Source organism: Pongo abelii, chromosome 5, assembly GCF_028885655.2.
Source record: "Pongo abelii isolate AG06213 chromosome 5, NHGRI_mPonAbe1-v2.0_pri, whole genome shotgun sequence".
Lineage (NCBI taxonomy): Eukaryota > Metazoa > Chordata > Mammalia > Primates > Hominidae > Pongo > Pongo abelii.
The window spans coordinates 107787762-107805727 of record NC_071990.2 but is presented as its reverse complement, the minus strand read 5'-3'; the positions used below and the strand labels follow the sequence as shown (position 1 = coordinate 107805727).

The 17966-nt window shown below is 41.7% G+C and overlaps 1 long non-coding RNA gene across 1 annotated transcript in view; it reads left to right on the top strand.

Annotated features, from left to right (window-relative positions):
* LOC103890962 (uncharacterized) overlaps nt 1-7777 on the top strand; it is a 68658-nt gene extending 60881 nt beyond the window's left edge. The window contains exons 5-7 of the long non-coding RNA XR_008526329.2: nt 802-849; nt 1495-1588; nt 6986-7777. This is a non-coding gene — a long non-coding RNA (uncharacterized LOC103890962). The remainder of the gene's footprint in view (nt 1-801; nt 850-1494; nt 1589-6985) is intronic.
* The last annotated feature ends 10189 nt before the right edge of the window (nt 7778-17966 follow it).

Below are 17966 nucleotides of genomic sequence, written 5' to 3'. Positions count from 1 at the left end.
TTTCTACAAAATGAGGACAACACCTTAGATAAAGCTGAAATTCATGTTTCATTCTGCATCCCTTCCCCCAAGGGCTTCTTTTGCTAAATATGGGACTCATAAGAGTCATCAGTGTTGTGTGAGGCAGCTGTTTGTTCATTTTCTGTACCAAATAATGTTCCACTGTGTGACTGGACATACTTAGTCTATCCGTTCTACCACTGATGAGCATGTGAGCTGTTACTATTTTTAACTACTACAAATTATCTTGCTTACACATTTTTGTGCATGTCTTTTGGTGACCAAATGGACTCATTTCTCTCAGGTATGTATCTCAGAGTGAAACTGTTTTATCACAGTGTTTGCTTTATATTTAGTGCTTTACAATTCCTGATTAAGAAATCTTTGCCTGCCCCTAAGGATGTAAAACTATTCTCTTACGGCCTGGCTCAGTGGCTCATGCCTGTAATCCCAGCATTTTGGGAGGCCAAGGTGGGAGGATTGCTTGAGGCCGAGAGTTCAAGACCAGCCTGGGCAGCATACTGAGATCCTCATCTCTACAAAAAAAAAATTTTGTTTAATTAGCTGAGCTTGGTGGTACACACCTATAGTCCTAGCTACTCAGGAGGCTGAGGCAGGAGGATCACTTGAGCCCAGGAATTCAAAACTGCAGTAAGCTATGATCATGCCACTGTATTACAGCCTGGGTGACAGGGTCAGACCCTGTCTCTAAAAAGATACGTCTATTAAAAATAAATTTTAAAAAATAATAAATTATTCTCTTATGTTACTGTCTAGAATCTGTATTATTTTACCTTTCAGATTTAGATCTACAATCCACCTGGAAATGATTTTTGTGTATGGAGTGAGGTAGAGGTCAAGTTTTGCTTTTTCCCGTATGACTATCTTATTAACTTAACATCATTGATGTAAGTGACCATTCTTTTCCTACCATGCTGCAGTGCCATGTTTGTCATAATGAAGTGTTCCTTCAAGTATGCATCTGCTTCTGACTCTCTCCCTTCTGTTCCTTTGAGCTATTTGTCCTGGGCCTTTACTGCACACCTCAGATTTGTCCCAACAAGGATTGAAGAAGCTGGGTTATTCGTCCACCAATTCCTATTACTCATTGGTGAAAAGTTACTCCTGGGGACATGAACTCCCTTGCACTTCTGCCATGCTCTGGGAACAAGCCAGGAATAGTCCTATGACCAGGGAAAGTCTACAGGATCTACTTCTCCACTCACACATTTGTTGGCAGCATCCAGTTCCTTGTAGTTATGGGATCGAGAGCTTCAGATTTTTGTTGATTGTTGGCCAGAGACCACCCTCAGCTCCCAGAGGACACCCCCAGTCCTTTGCCATTTAGGACTGCCCAACATGGCTACTTGCTTCCGCATAGTCAGCAAGAGAAAGACTAGCATGGTGGGCACTACACTCCTATGGAATGTAATCACGTAATCATGTATACATAATCACATGTGTCTTACCACCTTTATTCCATTTGTGTCACAGGTCCCACACTTACGGGGAAAGCATCACCTGAAAGTGAGAACACCTAGAGGCAGGAATCATGGAGGCTTCCTTAACTGTCTGTCTGCAACAGCAGGTATGTAAGCAATCTGTCAAGCTGTCAAGGTAACTGCCAGGGTGTGCCACATAGAGACTGGCAAGACACCGTCAGGGCCTGCTGTATGTCTGTATTCCGAACCCCTCTTGAATTTCAGACTCATATATACAATGGGCTATGAAACATCTCTTAGACAGCTAATAAGCATCTTGTTTTTGGCATGTCCTGAGCTAAACTAATCCACTCTTCCCCACCTCAGTAACAGAAAAAATCCATCAGTCTTCCAGTTGTAAAAATCATGGAGCTGTCTTTGACTCCCCTCTTTGTCTCACAACTCTGTTGGCTCTGTTTTCAAGATAGATCCAGAAACAGAAACTGACCACTTTTTACCCCCTCTACAAACTTCCAACCTGGTCTGAACCACCATCATCTCTGGCCTGTTTCTGTACTGTAATCTCCTCCATAGTCAGTAGCCAGAGAGAATTTGTTTCAATAAAAGTCAGAAAATGGTAGTTCTCAGGTCAAAAATCCTCCAGTGCTTTCCAAAGTTCCTCAGAGTTCAAGCCAAAGATCTTCCATGCCTGCAAGCCCTGCATGTCCCCAGCCCCAAGCCCTCTAGCCCATCCCCACCCTTCTCCCCTCTTCACTCTGCTCCAGCCACACTGGCTGCCTTGCTGTTCCTTGACCATGCGGAGCACATTCCCACCTCAGGGGCTCTGCACTTGCCGTTCCCTCCGCTAGAATACCCCTCACCCGGTGAACACATGGTTTACTCCTTCACCTCTTCCTGGTCTCTGATTAAATGCCCCTTTTTTTGGCAAGGTCTTCCCTTTCCATCCAACATAGCACCAGACCCTATTCCCCTTACTCTGCTTTATTTCTCTCCATAGCAGTTATCACATAATGTGACATATTATGTATTTATTTCCTTTTTCTTTTTCTTCTTTGTAGAGATGGGGTCTTGCTATGTTGCCCAGGCTGGTCTCAAACTTTGGCCTCTTGCCTTGGCCTCCTGAAGTGCTAGGATTACAGGTATAAGTCACCATGCCTGGCCTGTATTTATTTTCTTATTTATTGTTTTTCTTCCCCTCGTAGAATGTGGGTTCCCCGAGGTTAAGGACTTCATCTCCTTTATTCACTACTGCATTCTCCAGATATAGCCTAGAGCAATACTTCACATGCAGGAGATGCTCAATGAATAACTGTTGAAGGAATGGATGCTGTGTCTCAGAAGAGACCTTAGAGGTCACCTGGTCTGATCTCAATTCAGAGAAGGACCAGGCTGTCATCACGCATTTAATGGGTCTAAGGAATCTCGGTCTCCTTTTTCTTGTCCACTGCTCTTCCCACTCTTCTCTGTTCTACTCATAGGTTAAAGCTCAACAGCATCAACTGATAATTAAGTAAAATAATGGGGAATAGGACTGAATGTGTTCCTGAAGGTTTTGCTAAATAAAACAATACCGCTCTTTTAATCTATGAATTGATTATCCAAAGTAAATGTCAACGGTGAGTAGAAGGCGGTAAGGCATGAGTTATTGTAACTGATAAAGCAGCGGTGGCACAGTGGGGGGTTGGTGGGGGGGGTGATTGATCAAGTGAGTCATCATCCTGCCCCAGGGAACAATGGTCTGAGTTGTCTGCAAGGTAAATGACTCTGGTAAATAACTCAGTTTGTTCCTTTGATTAACAGGGGAGGGTTGGATCTAGCAGCTCTGCTCAATGGCCCCTTTCATTGTGTTCTTTACCTGAGCAGTGGCTCCAAGAGCCACTCTTAATAAAGCCAGTGTCTAACCTACAAAGCCCAGAAAGTAAATCTCTCTTCTGTGAAGGGGCTTAGGCTCCTTTTGCAGAGAGAATGCATGTAGAGAAGAATGTTCTCCACCCACATCTTCTTCCATCCCTTTCCTTGTTCCATCCCTCACCATGCTTTTTAGTAAACTCTGCTCTGCTAAAAAAATTTAATTAAGCTAAAACAACTCCCTAGGTTCTCAGGTCATTTCTTTCTTTCTTTCTTTTTTTTTTTTGAGATGGAGTCTTGCTCTGCCACTCAGGCTGGAGTGCAGTGGTGTGATCTCAGCTCACTGCAACCTCTTCCTCCTGGGTTCAAGCAATTCTTCTGCCTCAGCCTCCCTAGTAGCTGGGACTACAGGCATGTGCCACCATGCCCAGCTACTTTTTGTATTTTTAGTAGAGATGGGGTTTCACCATATTGGCCAGGCTGATCTTGAACTCCTGACTTCAAGTGACTTCAACCACCCAAAGTGCTGGGATTACAGGCGTGAGCCACTGCGCCCGGCCCCAGGTCATTTCTTTTGCCACCTTGTTTTCGTGTGCTTTCCTTTCTCTGCACTCTATTCAAATACATTTTCTGTAATGGCTGGATATCGAGATGGTAGGCAAACTAAAACAAAAATTGTGTTATTTTATTTGCATATTTCCACAATTTCTCCAGCAATATGATAGAGTGGAATGATAGAGGGGTTTAAGAGGTTAATTTTAAAAAATTAATTAATATTTAATTGACAAAACTATATATTTATCATATATAACATAATGTTTTGAAATATGTATACATTGTAAAATGGCTAAACTAAGCTAATTATCATATGCATTACCTCACATACTTATTTTTTTTGTGGTGAGAACACTTAAAATCTACTCTTAGTGATTTTCAGAATACAATACAATACATTGTTATTAACTATAGTTACCATGTTGTACAAAGATGTCAAATATATAGGCAGGATATGTCAGAAAGTTATCTCTAATTTAAAATAATTCTAGGCTGGCACAGTGGCTCACACCTGTAATCCCAGCATTTTGGGAGGCTGAGGCGGGTGGATTACCTGAGGTCAGGAGTTTGAGACCAGCCTGGCCAACGTGGTGAAACCCCGTCTCTACTAAAAATACAAAAAATTAGCCGGGTATTGTGGCGAGCACCTGTGATCCCAGCTAATCGGGAGGCTGAGGCAGGAGAATCACTTGAACCAGGAGGTGGTGGTTGCAGTGAGCTGAGATCCCACTACTGCCCTCCAGTCTGGGCAACAGAGTGAGACTCCATCTCAAAAAAAAAAAAATAAATAAAATAAAATAATTATGCATAACCACGATGATATACCTCTGTGTAATTTAACTTTAATATCACTCTAGGCGGCATGGATAGCATTTGAAAGAACCTAATCAGGAAACCATGATCTAGAAGTGGTTATGTAAGCTTTATAAATATTGTTATAGATATCTACACCAGAGAGTATGTTTAGCCAATTTTAACTGGCTAAACTAATAGTCTTCTAGCTACGAGGTTGGATAGATTGTACCAGGTCCCACCATCCTTGCCCAGGAATAGTACACCTTTGCAGCAAGCCCATGAGCCGTACACCTTGCAGCAGTGCCCCAGGTCCAGAGGCCCATCTGGCCCTGCCTCCTTCTCCTGCATGAGGGGCTCTGTTGCCTGATCTTCCCAGACGCCTGACTGAGCTGCTGTCAGAATAGCATGGTATCTGTCTCCTTCTCATGCAAGGTGCTTGTTAGTATCTGAGTGTGGGGGGACTTAGAACCAAGACTAGAAGGGTTCTATGATGATTTGGGGGCCTGCTTGCTAATGAAGCTTTGTAAGTTTGTCAGAAACTGGCCTAAGAACAGCTTTCATCATAATGAACCACCTGGGAGCAAGGAGATATATATATATATATATTTTTTTTTTTTTTTTGAGACAGACCCTCACTCTGTCACCCAGGCTGGATTGCAGGGGCACGATTTGGCTCACTGCAACATCCGCCTCCCAGGTTCGAGCAATAAATTGGCTCAGGTCAATTTGCAACCCATATATATATATATATTTTTTTTGAGACAGAGTCTTGCTCTGTCACCCAGGCTGGAGTGCAGTGACATGATCTCTGCTCATTGCAGCCTCTGCTTCCTGTGTTCAAGTGATTCTTGTGCCTCAGCCTCCCGAGTGGATGGGACTACAGGTGCATACCACCACACCCAGCTAATTTTTGTATTTTTAGTAGAGACGGGGTTTCACCATGTTGGTCAGGCTGGTCTCAAACTCCTGGCCTCCAGTGATCTGTCCCCCTTGGCTTCCCAAAGTGCTGGGATTACAGGCGTGAGCCACCGTGCCCAGCTGTATATTTTATTTTTATTGTTCTTGATGAAGAGTAAAAAACAAATAAGCCGTAGTGGTTAGTGGAGGGTGGCAAGAGGTAAGATTTTCCTTCAAATTTGTCTTTCGATCCACTTAAGGATTCTAATGTTCTGGAATCCTTGATGCCTGTTGCTTCCCTCATCTAGGAACACGACAGACCCAAATGGTGGAACTTGGGTTTTCTCAGGTAATATTTATTTAATAAAGGAGAATCCTTTCAATGATAGATGAAAGTCAGGCCTGGAGAGAATCTAGGCCAAATAATCAAAATATAATTTTCACCTGTGATTTTGGCATAGAGGCCATGGGTACCTGAGGCCAGGATGGGGTTACAGAAGGAAGAGAATGAGAGGAACATCATCACAAAAAATGTTTCTCCTGGCCAAGGTATCCCCTGAGTAGAGAGGCTGGGGCATCCTCCTGCAGGAAGGGTTTGGGCTGATGAAAGCTGATTCCCAGAAAATAAGTGATGACCAATCAGGACAGGTCAGGTTTCTAAGGGCCAGATGCAGGAGGGCGTCCTCACTTATAAGACTGAGGAAGTGGTGTACGTGCAGACTGACTTAGAAAGTTTTACTGAGCCAGTCAGCTCCAAAACACAAAGAGATACACTTTTGCCCTTATATTTTTAGGGTGGGTAGGCCTCCCGCAAAGCACACACTTGGAGACCATGCCTCCAGCCATTCTGTCTTTTGGCCTGGTGTGTATATGAAGGAAGAGGCAGCTACAGGCAGGCTTTGTTTTCCTTTTTTCAGTTTGAAACATTTAGGGGCAGATAAATTGGCATAAAGCAAACATAATTACATGTTAACTTCAAAGAGGGAAAATATCACGTACGTTAAATTCCGTAACCTGCCATGAAGGAAATTATTCATGTTGACCTAATTTTGTTTCAGATCTACCTACCATAGTTTAGAATAAAAATTTTGGTCGATTTTATAACTCAATGCTTTTATTGGAAAACAAGGTTTTTAAGTGGCAATATACTTCTGAATAGAATATGCATTGTCCCAACAATGTATTTTACAAGTAACTGATAACTATGGATAATGAGTGGCCACTTTGGAACGGCATTTAACATCTTCTTAAAAAGTAAAACTATAGGATCATTCATTTTTGTCTTTAATTTTTTTGTATTTTATTCTTATTGTTATTCATTTATTATTATTAATCATGGTTTCTTTAACTTCTTGTTTTCATGCATTGACTCAATCAAGTATCTAAGTTTCTGGTTAGAGCAATATTATTTTCACTCTTTCATTAATTTCTGGTTTATTTTATTTTAGGTGCTAGAGAAGACACTGCAGAGTAGAGAACAAAGGAATCTTAGTAATTGTTCAATCCAATCGCCACACTTTAAAGATGGAGAAACTGGTATTGAGAAAAATACACAGCTTACCCAAGGTTGCACTGCCGGTTGGTAGCTGAGATGAATTTAGAACCCACATCTGATGACTACACCATATTGCTCCCAGTTTACCTGTCTGTTCCACATGTAAAAGTCTGACTCTTCACTTTTCCTTTGAGTATATAGACTTTTAACATTTTTGTATGTCAAGACGGAATTTTCCTCATACCCAGCCCCTGCCTTTTCTCCTCCCTTCGTACCTTGCAGGATCTTTAACAGAATTTAAAAGGAGTTTTTTGTTTTGTTTTGATGTATCTAATAAAAGTCAAGGGATGGAGAGGGCCAGTAGAAGCAAGAGAACAGTTTACCTATTTTGTAGATGCTGTAGTCTGAGGAATCAGAAACACACAAAGGTTTGAAGAACTGGCACATGCTCCCAGGTGGGAAGCCAGGACTCTTGGTAGGATCTTGAGGACAAGGCAAAGGACAATAAGAGAGTGAGGGGATCCTAGAGGTGGAATCAAGGAAGAGAAACTAGAGAGAGAGAAAGGAACTGGCTATCCATCCAAGATGGATCCTGTGTGGACTGATGGGAGGCTTGGCATCATGCTTTAGTAGACTTCATGTGGTTGAATAATTGGCCAATGGGAGGAATTTATTTTTTGGTAACAGACTCTGTGTGTACAGTTATGGGTCTTAATTTATAATAAAAGATTACATTGAAAATTGAGCCTATTGGCAACTTTGGGCTTTAATATTACTACTGTGCTATTTAGGTCCCAACCATCCTAGCTAATCTGGGCATTCTTGAAACAGCTCTCATTATTGGTATGTCAAACTGTCTCATAGGGCATCTACTTAGCAAAAGTGGAGTGAAGTGTTCAGGATGCATACATGGGGTGAAGCTTGTGGTATTCCATTCCTTTTTGCTGAAGCCACTCCTACTAGCTGCCTTCTAGATTGTTCACCTTATATGAGCATGGTGCAGTATAAAAGTTGTAGACTTTGGCCTCAGACAGATATAAATTCTAATCTCAGATCACTACTTCCTAGTTGAGGACAAGATTTCTTTAACCACCCCAAGTCCCAATTTTCTCATGTCTAAAATGGCAGAAATAATGTGTACTTTGCAGGGTTGTTGTGAGAATTAAGTAATATGGGTAATGCACTTGGAACAGTGCTTCACACAAAATTGTCAATAAATGGTGATCTTTCTTTTCCTGGCACTACAAAGCTGAGGAGAGGAGGGAGGGAGATGAGTGTCTGGAGGAAGAAAGGGCAGGAGTTTCTTCATCTTTGAGTCAAGGAGCATTGGGGGTTAGTAGGGATATAGGAATAGTGAGTTGGCTGGGAAGAAAAAAAGAAGGATGAAAAGAGGAAAGAATAGGAAAAAAGAAGGATACCATGGAGAAAATGAGCAAGGGCCCCAGAAAGAAGAGCAAGAATGGCAGTGATGGTGAGCATTGCTGGAATGATGGAAGGTTCTCCAGCCCCGGTGATGCGTGGGCATCACCAGAGAGCTTGTTAGAAATGCAGAGTCTCAGTCCCTCCCCAGACCCTCTGAATCATAATTTGAAGTTTAATGAGAGGTCCCCAGGTGATTCCCATATCCATTAATTCTGCAGAGTTGATGTTTTCATCTGCGGTAGGGGGGGCAGGTGTTCAGCAGATTCAAATCAAGAGGAAGTCCCCAAGGGCTTTGGGTTATCTCTAAATTTATCAGGAAGACTTCCCAATGAAGTGGGTTGAGATCCAGGATGTGTCACTTTCCTTCGTATTCTGATCTGGCTGGTCTGGACAGAGGTTCTGCAAACCAGAGTCAGGCTGTGGACTCAGGGATTCTTGGAACTTCTCGTCTGAATCCAAAGTAGCAGGTGTGGAGGAACAAGGAAATGGAGTGGTGAACATTGTTTGTCTATGGAGGAAACAGGAAGAGAATGGGGATTGTCTTTTTAGACACATCTGGCAAGTGAGGCAGTCATCCTGCACCGCACCCTCCTCCCTGCCCCTTCAGCTCCCGGTGCCCTACCTTTTCTCTGAGCAACAGAAGCACTTTTGTCTGCATTTAGGTTGCTCATCACTGGTGCATTTGAAAGAACACTGGGCTAATGCCCTCGGGCAAGCCACTTCACCACCCTGGTCCCAGTTTCCTCATATGCAAGACGGGCTTAAAATTGTGATGGTAGGTGCCCAGGGTTTCCCAGTGCAGTGGGGACTGAAACTGTGGTTTTCTGGTGACTATCTCTACCTGATGGTACTCTCAAGTCAGCAGCTAGCCAGGTGATAAAAGGGAAAGAAGCTGCTGGGTGTAAAATAACAAAGTGCCAGGCCTGGGGCCAGCGGGAGAGCAGAAACAGTTGCTGTTCAGTCTTGCCACTTGTCAGCATGAGGGAATTTGGGCCCAGGGTAGCCAGACAATCTTTTTTTCCAAGAAAAACTAGAAGTCCAGACTTTTCTGTTAGATTTTCTGAGTTTTAAAGACTGAATTCATTTTAAAAAAGAAAAAAAAAAAACCACACACACACACACACACAAGGAGAAAACCTGCTGCTCACACAAAACAAATCTGAGGGCTGAGTTTTGAAGACTGGCAGTGAATTCATTAAAAAAAAAACAAAAACAAAAACAAAAACACAACGAAAAAACCTGCTGCTCATAGAAAACAAATCTGAGGGCTGCAGCAGCTCACAGGATGCTAGTGTGTGACCTCTTTCCTAAGTCTTTTAAAAAAGAATTGACATTTTCATTAGATTTGAAATAGGTAAACAGGACAAAGACTCTAGAGTAGCTGCTTGCGCCAGTATGGCAGGCCCTGGCAACGCCTCCCCCAGGGATATAAAAACATGAATTTGGCTGGGCGCGGTGGCTCACGCCTGTAATCCCAACACTCTGGGAGGCCTAGGCGGGTGGATCACCTAAGGTCAGGAGTTTGAGACCAGCCTGGCCAACACGGTGAAATCCCGGTGGGGGGAGGGGGAGGGATAGCATTGGGAGATATACCTAATGCTAGATGACGAGTTGGTGGGTGCAGTGCACCAGCATGGCACATGTATACATATGTAACTTACCTGCACATTGCGCACATGTACCATAAAACCTAAAGTATAATAATAATAATAATAATAAAGAATAAATAAATAAATAAATAAATAAATAAATAAATAAATTAGCCAGGTGCGGTGGTGCACGCCTATAATCCCAGCTACTCAGGAGGCTGAGGCAGGAGAATCGCTTGTACCTGGGAGGCAAAAGTTGTAGTGAGCCAAGATCGCGCAATTGCACTCCAGCCTGGGCAAGAGGAGGGAAACTCTGTCTCAAAAAAAAAACAAAAACAAAAACAAAATCACACACACATATGGATTTGCCCTTCTTGATGGACACAGTTTGAATAAAATATACTTGCTCTACCCTTTCCATTGCAACTAAACATAAAAATACAAGAATATTCAATAAGTCACATACTATGGGATGAAAAGAGCATGTCATAATTAGTTGATTAACCACTGTCATCCTCTTGTCATATGCTGATACATGAGTAATGTGTGTTTGGAGTATTGATTGCATCCAAGCTAGGATTCCTTTGTGGCATCAGCAGAAGGACATGGTGACCACAGAGGTCCACCTCAAGTTACTACCTTTTGTGAAGTGATAATGGGGTGCACAGCCAGGTGTAATTCAAGCACATCTTCCTACAGGCAGTGGGTGGTTGTGGCTGCACTGCTGTTGCTGTATTGCTTTCAGCCTTAATGGGAATCTTTATTGAAACAGAAATCTAATTCCGTTTAGGTTAATAATATGCTCACTCAATCTTCCTTCCCAGAACTAGCCTGATCTTTACACCTTCTGAGGGGAAACTGGCAGTGATTCCTCACTGCAGGTGGGTATCTCATCAGATAAAGCAGGGTTAGGAAAGATTTACAGTTTTACTCCAAGCCATTTTGATTGCTTTTTTTCATAATGAAAGTGCAGTAACTCTCTTATCTCTGCATGCAGTGGTGCTAAAAATGTGTAGGACCACAGTAGTTGGCATTTGTCTCCCAGATAGGTCAGCCTGAAACTTGGGAGTGGAATGAGCTTGTATTCAAGCTGGTGTTAACCAGGACTGTAGCTATTCATTCCAACTCTACTCTTTTCATCCAGGCTGTTGCATGATCAATGGCTATGGAAATAATTTACGGGGCCAAAAGAGGGTTCTGGGAATGTGATAATTTGGATGCAATTTCTATCTTTCCCAACTCCGACTCCTAAAGTTCTTCCTCTCTAGACTCAAACAGCTGCTAACTCCTGTGGATGGCTGGGTGCCAGTGAGGCCTCAGGCTTTGGTGGATTCCAAGCATACAGAATTGTAAGCTTCCTTCTTCCAGTGGGCTGGGCAGGTGCTTAGAGAATAATGTCAAAGGTGAAGAAGGGAAGACAGTCAATCCTGAGTGGAGAGGGGCTGTCAGGGCTAATGTCAACACAAGCCTAGTGTGACTGTGCTGGGTTTTCCTAGCTGAAGGGGCCAAGGAGGAGCTGAATGGGAGACTGGGTCCTCTACCTGGAAGCTGGGGCAGTGTGAGAAGTTTGGGGGGTTTCCTGCAGGTGACTAGCAGGCTGCTGGCAGCTTCTACAGTTCAGTCTGTGGGGACCTTCTGCCACCTGTGGGGCTCCCGCCCCTTAGAACACATAAGCCACCAAACCCTGAGACCTATGAGCCCACAGAAAAAAATAACAACCCATTTGAAAAGGGCCAGCAGCCAGAGAGAGAGGAGAATCAGTTAGAAAAGCAGAACACACTCCCAGCAAACTAAAGCTTGGAGAGGAGTGTCTGAGTCGGGGAGGGGTGGGGATAAGAGCTTACATGAGAAAATAGCAACTTTCAGTGGGTGGAAGTAGAGGGAGAAATAAGATTCTAAGGGGCTAATGAGGGGAGGAAAGAGAAAGTAAAATGATCCTAAAGCTCTCATCTTGTTAGAGTGAAGGGATCAGGAGGAAGCGGAAGCATCTCAGTGGGGTAAAAAGATGAGTATTGGTGAGGATAATAGTGTCTTGTTTTCAAATGCTGGTAGAGAAGTATGTGTCAGAATGCAACTAGGAAAGAATGATTTGTTCAGGCAAGCTAATACAAAGGAAAGAAAGAAAAAAAAACACTAAAAATAAATTACAGAAAAAGTAAGTTGGGCTGGGCATGGTGGCTCACACCTGTAATCTTAGCACTTTGGGAGGCTGAGGCGGGTGGATCACTTGAGGTCAGGAGTTCCAGACCAGACTGGCCAACATGGTGAAACCCTATCTCTACTAAAAATACAAAATTAGCTGGGCATGGTGGTGCATGCCTATAATCCTAGCTACTCAGGAGGCCGAGGCAGAAGAATCGCTTGAACCCAGGAGGCAGAGGTTGCAGTGAGCCGAGATCATGCTACTGCACTCCAGCCTGGGCGACAGAGTGAGACCTTGTCTCAATTTAAAAAAATTTTTAAAAAAAGTAAGTTGGAAGAAATAAAATCAAGTACTATATCAGTCACACACAAAATGTGAAGACTAAATTCTTTCTTTAAAAGGCAAACTATTCCACTGGATCAAAAAAGCAAAACCTATTTATATAAGAAACACAATTAAAATATAGTAATAAAAAAGGCTGAAAATCAAAGAGTAGGCAAATGCAAACAAAAAGAAAGAAGTAGAAATGTTAATGCATAGTGGAATTTTAGAAGAAAAGCACTACAAGGGGTTACTATGTAATGATAATGTAAGAAATACTATCATTAAGGAAAATATAATAGTGAAAAACCTTTAGGTACCAAACAATATAGAAGCCAAGCCTAAAGCAAAAACAATCAGAAATGCAACAACAACCCAACAAAACTGTACAATGAAGGTGAGGGACTTCAATATATTCTCTCATGAGTGAACAGGTCTAATAGATAAAGAATGATTAAGGACAGAAAGGAATTGACTAATATGATCAATAATATTGACTTAATGGCTATATGTAGACATTATATCCCTCAAATAAAGAGTATCATATTTTGCTGTGTTTATGAAACACTAAAAAGAAAAAAAATTCTGTATTTGGTCATAAAGAAAATACATTTTTAAAAAATGAGATCTAGCAGATCACATGATCATAATTCAATGAATTGAGACACAAATAATATAATTAAAAGATTCTCAATGACATGGAAATTGAGAAATGTGCTACTAGATAGCAGGTGGATCAAAGAGAAAATTTAAAGGAAAATTACAAACTATAAAGCAAGGAAAATAATAACTTATACCAAACCCATGGGACACAGTGGAGGTTTACTCAGAGGAACGGTTATAGCTTTACATTTTTTTAAGGAAGAAAGATGAGAAATAAGGAAACTAAATATTCATCTTAAGATATTAGAAAAAGGGCAATAACCAAAAGGAAAAGGAAATTAACAAAGATAAAAACTTACATAGAAAGCAAACCAAAAAATATATATAGAGAGAGAAAGTATAAATCAAAACATGGCTCTTCAAAAAGACTAATAAGATAGATAAATTCCTCAAGAGCCCGATAAGAAAAAGGAGTAAGAGAAGAAAAATATGCAAGAATTAGAATGAGAAAGGAGATATAATTCAAATAAAGACTAACAAAATCATCAGAGACTACTGTAAGAAACTTGGGGCAACAAGTATAAAAACCTAATGAAAATGAATGATTTTCTAGCAAAATATGAATTAACAAAATGAATCCAAGGAAATGTGGGAAACTTGAATAGATTAATTACCATAGAAGAGATTGGAAATGCAACTAAAAAATCTACCATTGAAAAAAGAAGTCCAGGTGCAGTGGCTCATGATTGTAATCTCAGTACTTTGGGAGGCCAATGTGGGCAGATGGCTTGAGCCCAGGAGTTTGAGACCAGCCTGGACAACATGGTGAAACCCTATCTCTACAAAAAATACAAAAATTAGCTGAGCATGGTGGTGTGTACCTATGGCCCCAGCTACTCAGGAGGCTAAGGTGGGAGGATCGCTGGAGCCCGGGAAGTCAAAGCTGAGTGAGCCGTGATTGTGCCACTGCACTCCAGCCTGGGCTATAGAGTGAGACCCAGTCTTGAAGGGAAGGAAAGGGAAAAGGAAGGGGGAAGGGAAAGGGAAAGGGGAAGGGGACGGGAAAGAAGAAGGGGCAGGGGAAGGGGAAGAGGAAGGGGACAGGATGACTTCATAGCCATGTTTTATCCAATCTTTAACACAGATAATTCCATGTTATTTAAATCACTCCAGGCCATAGAAAAGGATGAAAAGGTAACTACTTTGTGGGCCAGCAAATCTGTAATACAAAAGCCTGATAAAAGATATTAAAAGAATAGAAGATTATAAAGTAATCTTATTTATGAATGGATGCAAGTTTCTAAATGAAATACCAGCCACCACCTCTGGTTAAGCTTCATGTAGTGAACAGAAGTATTTGCTACTGTTCTTTCCCAAAATTCTGATAAAATGACAGTAAAATGATTCGAGAGGCATAAACTTGAAGGACAAAAAGAATAGGAGAGGAGGCAATAGCAACAAAATTTTGCAACTTTGAAAACACATGTGCAAGTGGTAACTGACTTAGCAGATCACAGAAAGCTGAAACCCAAGCCAGAAGTAAGTTTGCCCCCAGAAATGTTCAGGAACTTGAAGAATCAAGTACCTCTGAAAATGGGGGATCTAAGAGGAGTGGAAAAAATGGAAAATTAATTTAAAATCTACATAAGGAATAGTCTCCCAGGTCACTTCCCTTGCCTTACACAGGATGAAGGGCCCTCTACTTCCTCTTGATGCAAGACTCTCTGAAGAGGTTGAGCCAGAGGGATTCTGAACTCAGGGACACCAGGCACACTGAGGCAGGGATCCCATGCTGAAAATGGAGATTAGGAGATTAGTTACAGAAAAGTGAGACCGCTTGGCCCTAGTCTTCCTCCAGACTTTACCTCCCAGAATGCTAACAGTCACCCTTATTCCTTCCAGGAGGGAAATTAGAGGTTTTCTCTTTGGGAACCTGACCAGCTAAGGAGAGAAGACCTAAAGATATTGACAGAAGCCCCTAGTGAAACAGATAGTGGTACAGAGCCCAATCAATGAACAGGTTCCACCTACATCCCTGAACAACTCCCAAATAGCCATTTAGTGCAACACTCTTAAATATGAACAGAAGTATTTGCTACGTTAAGAAAGGACCATCAGACGTGTGAGGAAATCTAACATGAAAGGCAGAGACAAAAAAAAAAAAGAGAGAGAGACAGAGAGAGAAAGTGGCAGCAGAAGGAAGCTTTTATTTATTTATTTTGCTATGTTGCTCAGGCTGATCCTAGAACTCCTGGGCTCAAGCTATCCACCTGCCTCAGTCTCCCAAGTACTGGTGTTACAGGCGTAAGCCACCACTCCCACACAGAAGGAAGCTTCTTAAAAGCCCTCAATCTCTCTAGAGAGAAAAGAGAAGGTATCGTACTCAAGAAAAAAAAGAGGCTATTATAATGGAACATTTAGAGAACAATTGAGAGATCTTGGAGATTAGAAAAGGGACCACATAAAGGAACAATTCAATAGTAAAGTTAGAAGTTTTGTCAAATTGGCCAGAGGACGGTGGCTCATGCCTGTAATCCAAGCACTTTGGGAGGCCAACGTGGGTGGATCACTTGAAGTCAGGAGTTTGAGACCAGCCTGGCCAGCATGGTGAAACCCTGTCTCTACTAAAAATACAAAAATTAGCCAGGCATGGTGGTGTGCACCTGTAATCCCAGCTTATAGGGAGGCTGAGGCAGGAGAATTGCTTGAACCCAGGAGGTGGAGGTTGCAGTGAGCTGAGATTGTACCACTGCACTCCAGCCTGGGTGACAGAGTGAGAATCTCAAAAAAAAAAAAGTGTTGTCAATAGCAAAGAAAAGTTCAGGACTCTCCATTTAATTTGAATTTTATAAAAATAACAAATAAGGCCAGACGCGGTGGCTCACGCCTGTAATCCCAGCACTTTGGGAGGCTGAGACCGGTGGACTTTGGGAGGCTGAGACCAGTGGATCACGAGGTCAGGAGATCGAGACCATCCTGGCTAACAAGGTGAAACCCTGTCTCTACTAAAAATACAAAAAATTAGCTGGGCGTGGTGGTGGGCGCCTGTAGTCCCAGCTACTAGGGAGGCTGAGGCAGGAGAACGGTGTGAACCCGGGAGGCGGAGCTTGCAGTGAGCCGAGATCATACCACTGCACTCCAACTTGGGCAACAGAGCGAGACTCTGTCTCAAAAAACAAACAAACAAACAAACAAATAACTTTTTTTGTATAAGTGTGTCCCATGTAAGACTTAGTTCATCTGAAATTCAAATTTGCCTAGGTATCCTGTGTTTTATCTGGTAACCCTAGTTGGAAGATGAAGTCTCCAAGAAAGCAGAGAGAGAGAAAGAAAGAGAGAAAGAGAGAAAGAAAGAGAGAAAAGACAAAATCCAAAAATCAAATCAGTTGAGGAAGTCCAATATTTGAATGACAAGGAATTCCAGAAAGGGAAAACAGAGGAAATGAAATTACCAAGGAAATTTCCCAGAACAGAGTGAGTGTCTAACCAGAGCCAAACATCAAGCACAAAAAATACCCAACACCAAAGCACATCATTGTGAAATTGTAGATCACTGATGACAAAACAGTGAAAGATCAAGCCAACACAGAGGATGAGGAATGAGAATGGTAACATTTCTCTGTATAAATAATCTATCTATCTATACACATGCACACACACACATCAGTGGCTCATGCCTGTAATCCCAACTACTCAGGAGGCTAAGACGGGAGGATTGCTTGAGCCCAGGAGTTTGAGGCTGCAGTGAACTATGATCAAACCACTGCACTCCAGCCTGGGGACAGAGTGAGAACCTGTCTCTAAATAAATAAGCTAAATTTTAAGAAATGATAAAATTGATGCTGAAAATATTTTAAATAAACTTTAGCAGACCTTTCTAATAAAATTTCTAAGAAGAAACTATCTATATAAAATATATGTCATGTTTGTCAAAGATCAGATAGTTGTAGATGTGCAGTGTTATTTCTGAGGTCTCTGTTCTGTTCCATTGGTCTATATGTCTGTTTTGATACCAGTACCATGCTGTTTTGGTTACTGTAGCCTTGTAGTAGAGTTTGAAGTCAGGTAGCATGATGCCTCCAGCTTTGTTTTTTTGACTTAGGATTGTCTTAGCTATATGGGCTCTTTTTTGGTTCCATATGAAACTGAAAGTAGTTTTGTTCTAATTCTGTGAAGAAAGTCAATGATAGTTTGATGGGAATAGCACTTTGGGCAGTATGGCCATTTTCATGATATTGATTCTTCCTATCCATAAGCACAAAATGTTTTTCCATTTGTTTGTGTCTTTTCTTATTTCCTTGAGCAATGGTGTGTAGTTCTCCTTGAAGATGTCCTTCACGTCCCTTGTAATCTGTATTCCTAGGTATTTTATTCTCTTTGTAGCAATTGTGAATGGGAGTTCATTCATGATTTGGCTCTCTGCTTATCTATTGTTGGTGTATAGGAATGTTTGTGATTTTTGCACATTGATTTTGTATCCTCAGACTTTGCTTAAGTTGCTTACCCACTTAAGGAGTTTTTGGGCTGAGACGATGGGGTTTTCTAAATATAGAATCATATCATTTGCAAACAGAGTGAACAGGCAACTTACAGAACGGGAGAAAATTTTTGTAATCTACTCATCTGACAAAGGTCTAATATCCAGAATCTACAAGGAACTTAAACAAATTCCCAAGAAAAAAACAACCCCATCAAAAAGTGGGCAAAGGATATGCCAAAGAAGACATTTATGTGGCCAACAAACACATGAAAAAAAACTCATCATACTGATCATTAGAGAAATGCAAATCAAACCCACAATGAGATACCATCTCATGCCAGTGAGAATGGTGATTATTAAAAAGTCAGGAAACAAC